The sequence below is a fragment of the Lupinus angustifolius genome, unplaced genomic scaffold, assembly GCF_001865875.1.
Source record: "Lupinus angustifolius cultivar Tanjil unplaced genomic scaffold, LupAngTanjil_v1.0 Scaffold_434, whole genome shotgun sequence".
NCBI lineage: Eukaryota > Viridiplantae > Streptophyta > Magnoliopsida > Fabales > Fabaceae > Lupinus > Lupinus angustifolius.
The window spans coordinates 59,691-65,577 of record NW_017727835.1 but is presented as its reverse complement, the minus strand read 5'-3'; positions in this window follow the sequence as shown (position 1 = coordinate 65,577).

Below are 5,887 nucleotides of genomic sequence, written 5' to 3'. Positions count from 1 at the left end.
TATGGAACAGCCTGGATTTAACTGGGGTGGAACAGTTGCCCCAGTCTATCAGGCTGCTGAAAGTGGGCGTACTAGTAGACTCAGATTGTTCCGACTTAGTAAGCTTGGGTTGTCGATTCTGGTCAACTCCTAATTAGGGTTGACAATAGAGTAGCCTCTAGGTGCAGGGATGGGTCTTGATGGCTATCTGTCTTCGCTTGACACATGGACGCTTGGCAACGTTCCGCCTTGAGGTCTCGAGTGTTCAACCGACTCGTCGGTTCATTTCAGATTCCCTGTGTTGGTTCTGGGGCCACCGTTGGATTGTTCTCAAGTGATTTTGAATGGGTGGATGTGTCATCGAGTTGGCCCTCAAGGATGACCTGGGTCCAAACCCTTTCCTAAAAATAGGGAGTCTTCCCTTTCATCCTTCATTACCTTACTTCTTCGTGAATTCCTCTTGTCGAGCTTGCGTTGCTTCTTGAATCCATACATGCCAACTTTTTTCTTCCAGAACCTTCAACTTTCAATACTCGGTAATTTCCCTTCTCTTCTCTTTAATTATTTCCATGCCCATTATGATCGGTGAGGGGTCTAGTTCTGATGAGGTGGAGGTCTTGTACGGGCCTCCACCCATCTTTACTTTGTCGATCACGTGTCACTGTAGGCGAGCTCGACTAGCCTCTGCCTCGGGTAGTAGTCGGTATGCATGGAGGCGACCACGACAACTATCATTGTCGGCCTTATTGCACGATCTGAGGAAGAAAAGGACCAAGAATGAGGTTGTTATGGTGGACCGGGAAACTTTTTAGAGGAACTTTGCCGACCGTGCCAACCAATTCATAGTTCTAGAGGAGATGGTGGGTCCCGAGTCTAGCTACTGGTGGGTGGACCGTGAAGTCTTGGGTACTCCCCCATTCTTTGTCTCGGATAAGCGTCTAGTTGTGGACGTGCTAACCCGCTCGACAAACAATATCCTATGGTATGGCCCAACCGACCAAGAACGGGTTTGTCAAGATATTCTCATCGAGAATAAAAACTGGTCGAGTTTCTGCATGTACGAGTATGTATGCCGACAGATCGAGATGAGGATCCCCTTCGAAGAATGGGATGTTGAGGTGTTGTGACATCTCCAGGTGACTCCTTCTCAACTCCACCCGAATACTTTAGGATTCATCCGGGCCTTCAAGATATTTTGTGAGGTCATGGAGCGGCCATGCACACTCCGTCTCTTCTTCTAGATGTTCTGAGTGGGTCATAGTACCAACAAAGAAAAAAATAATGAAGGTCGGCGAGGGTGGACATTGCTGTAATCTCAGAACGGTTGTGCCCTTTTCCACCCGTTTGAAGGATTTGTGAAGAACTGGAGGAACGGATTCTTTCAGGTGGAAGCTCGAGGTAGCCAACATACCTAGGTGTATGGCCCTCATGGTCTGCCTCGTTTTCCATTCTCCTGGAACGGGGGAATCCATCATAAATGCTCTAAGTCCTTCAGCTTCACCTGTGATCAGTTGGATGCTCAGGAATGGGAGGTGGTGGATGAAATACTGTCTTGGATAGAAGACGATCAGGCCATCAAATGTTACAAGTTGGTCCAGGGCGACCAAGAATTCATAGCGGCGGTTGGTGAGTATCTAGTTGTAGGGACCATATTCTCCATTTTTGCGATTTGTAAATATAATGTCTGACTTATTTTTGTTTGTCCTTTTTTCAGCAGCTGCTATAGGTGACCAAGCTGATCAGTCAAGCCTCCTGAGGAGAGTCACCTTGAAAAGGAAGGGTGCTGAGATCACCAACAAGGCGAGGTTCGACTCACCAGCTTGCTCGGAACCTTTTCAGGGGAAGGTGGTCCATCTGCCGAGTTAAGGGATGTTCTTCCTATCCGCTCGGAACCTGCTTTGACTCACATTGCCCGTTTAGAGGAGACGATGAAGGGAAGGGCCCCTAGTACAGGAAAAGGGAAGACTTTCGCCAAGTAACCCTACCTTTACAAGATCCCAAGGGCAGTCGAGGCAGGCTTTCCCAATCGGGAGTTGTTGAGATCATGTATACATGCATGTGGCGATGTTGTTGAGGAAAGTCTAGGAAGCCGGGGTTTTGACTGCTTTCGTGGCTAAGTACTTTGAGGGTGATGAGGTATTAGCCACCCGAATCGGGGAGGAGGCTCTGGCCAAACGCCAGGAGAAACATTCAGTCGAATTGCACGAGCTTGAGAAGAAACATGTTGAAGCCCTGAAGAGTCAGGAAGAGCAAAATCTGGCAGTCATCAAGTAGTTATCTGCGATGTTGGTCGAACTCAAGGATGCTCGGGAGGCAGCCTTGCAGGCTCAAGAGAACACGGGGCTTCCCTATAGGGAGCTGAGTGCATTGGGTTGCTATTGCCCGACTTACCGATGAGCTGGCCCAAATGAAGGCGTCATATCTGAATCTGGAGGACGATGTTGTCACGATAGCTAACACGTGGTAGGATAATGCCTTTGCCCAGGTCCGCTTAGTTCTCCTGGAGACCGACTGGTCTTGGACGAGGATAAATGCTCGGGTTACTCCTAAGGGAAAGCTCATCGCCGACGAGGATGATGGCCTAGTGAAGCTTCCCGTTCCGGCCAGGGGTGGTTGGGGTCTTAGTTTAATTTTTAGTTTTTGGTCTTTGTTTTTTCTATTCGCATTTCCCTCATTTATTGCTCGGATCATGTAATCTCCCCTTTGTAATGAAATGTATGTTTTCTATTTGCCTGTTATAGTGTTGGTATCATATATTTATATCATGAGTCTTCATTAACTATAGGTAACAGAACATAATAACACAACCGGGTTATCCTCCAAACAAAGTAGACCGAATAACGCTTAAGTAGCTAACACCCAGATTTCCACAAATGAATCAGATAAAGAGATTGAATAATTCTTAAGTGATGACTGGCCGGATTTTCACAAATCAGTCAGATAAAGAGACTGAATAATTCTTAAGTGATGACTGTCTGGATTTCCACAAATGAATTAGATAATCATACTAATAATTCTTAAGTGATGACTGTCCGGATTTTTACAAATGAATAAGATAAAGAGACTGAATAATTCTTAAGTGATGACTACCCGAATTGCCGTTAATGAATTTAGATAAATTGGAGTGGCAATTTCCCATGCTATTTATAAATAAGATGGACCAAACAAGTCATAAATAACTGATGCCCCGATTTGTGCACATGATGTAAGATAAAGGTATAGACCGTCTTTAGATTTAGACCACCGTAAAAAGGGAGGCAAGCTCATGCCTTTGAGGGGTGGATGATTGAAAAACAAGGGGACTTGGTCCTCACTTGGGTTTTATATTTAGGCCACCGTCAAAGGGGACGAGCCCACACCTTTGAGGGGTGAATGGTCGGAGACCAAGGGGACTTGGTCCTCGCTTGGGTTTTATATTTAGGTTGCCTTCAAAAGGGGATGGGCCCACGTCTTTGAGGGGTGAATTATTGGATACCAAGGGGACTTGGTCCTTGATTGAGTTTTATATTCGGACCACCATCAAAGGAGGACGAATCCACGCCTTAAGGGGCTTAGTTGATGGGGGACTAAGGAGACTTGGTCCACGCTTGGGTTTTATAAGACATTGATATGATACCTCGTTAAAATATAAGTTGTATTGGGTTACATGGGTTGTCCAGTCACTAAAGGAACCAACATATATAATTTTAACACTTTTTCTAACCAAAAAATTGCCGCAGGTTCATTGCATTCCAAGTGTGGGGAATCTCCCTGATCGAGGCAGTACCTGATACAAATAATATAACAATTAATAATTGTAGTACTAGGAAGTGACTTCTAGGTTGTTTCCCAAGGATTATCTTTCAAGCAAAGATTCAAAAACATTATACTCACACACAGAAGGGTTTTTGTTGTTGGATGGTAGGAACATAAATCAAATTCAGAAACATTAGTTAAGCAATGTAATAAAACGGCTAAATCCCTTTGTTTCGTTAGTTCACAACTCAATCCTTTGTGTCAAAAGATTAGTTTTAGATTCCAACCATTATCTTCCTAATTTGCACAGTTGCACAACCTAAGCATTTAACTAAGTGAAATCAGAATAGCCATGGAACATTAACAATTTCACACAAACTAAGTGTTCATGCACTAGGGAGTAAATCAATTAAGCAAAGATAAACTCATAAACCAGTTTCTAACAATGGAATTAAGAAAATGATATTCAGAAATAGGATAGAGAAATCAATAATAAAGAAACCGAAAATGCATTAATTCAAAACCTCAAGAAATTGTGATACATTAACAAAGGAATTTAGTCTACAAGTTTAGCCTTCCATGGAAATGGAAGCAAAACCGAAATGAAATGAAGAAGAAGTGAAAACCGAAATGCAATGAAGAAACCCTAGCAAAGCCAAAAACAAAATTCTAAAGTGAAGGAATGTAAAGTTAGAGTGGAATTTGGGTTCCCTCTGCTCAAAAGAGTAAAACTGAAATTGGGCCCTAAACAATGGGCCCAAAACTAAAAACTGATTCACAATTAAAAATTCCTAAAATTTAAAATTCAATCTTCACTTCAACATATATCCTCCACTTCTGTAATGTGCCATTGGTGCCAAATATGATCTGAAATTGATAATAGATTTAATCAGGCCAAATAATCCCAAATTAACTCATTTTAGGAATATTAGTCCAAAAAAGTCTAAAACAGTAAACCATGTGAAACAAAGTCAATTAGGCACCAAGAAATAATAGTGTGTAATATATTGCTCACCAAATACTCCCATACTTAACCTTTTGCACTCGTGGGCGTAATCAAGAAATAAGGTTATGGTAACCAATATGCACCAAAGTGAGTCATGCAAGAAGATCACAAAATCTAGAAAATGAAACACATAAGAAAATCACATACTTCACAACGAAATCCAGGAAATGCAATGAAATGGGAAAATGAAACACACAAGAGTGAAAGAATCAAATCAAGATATCCATGAACATTATCCAATGAATTCAAGTGTGTGAAGAAACCAATCAAACCAAGAGGCGAGTCACAACAATGATAGAACCTCACAAGATATGCTCTCTAAAGTGTTTACGCTTATGTGTCTTAGCTTGCAAGTGTTTACACTCAAAGCACTTCATGAAAAAAACACAATCATAGGCTTGACAAGCCTATAACATCAACATCATAAGCACATGCACATAATGATCAAAAGGACTTTTCAAGGTTGTAATGGGGCCAAGGGCAAGGTAGGATAAATATGAGATATACTGGTAAAACCAAATGGAATAGAGGAGCAACGAAGAATAAGTAAAAAGTAAGCAAAAATCGACCCCAAAATAAGACCAAATCTCTAATTTCAATCATCTTTGACTTACTCAACCTTTTACTCACTTTTGTTTCTCTTTTTCATATTTGGTTTTTCATTTTTGTTGTTGTAAAGAACACTTATGTACACAATTGTATCAACCATTAAGACATAACTAACAATCCACAAGATTTGAAGAACAATGCACCATTTCTTACTTAATACCCATTCCCAAAACAATTCCAAAGCTCCAAAATTCCATAAGGTTAGGAAAATCATGGTTTTTCACTTATAAGCTTGTAATGAGCTAAATAACAAGGAAATAGTTAAAAAGGCTCAACGGGCCTATCAAAGGATAAATTCATTCAAGGTAGTCTTATATGGCTATGTGACTTATTCAAAAGAAATGCCTAAATCACTTGAATATGTGCATGTGAATATTAAGTATCAACAAGAAACAAGTCAAGTTCTAGAGTGCAAGTAATCAAGAGTGCAATCGCACATGAAAGAATATTACATGGTATATAGCGATCCATCCATAATTAAGGCTCAAATTCTCACAAGGGACAAGTCTATCACAATTGTTTCAACATCTTAATTCTCAAAAAGCAACTTGACACACA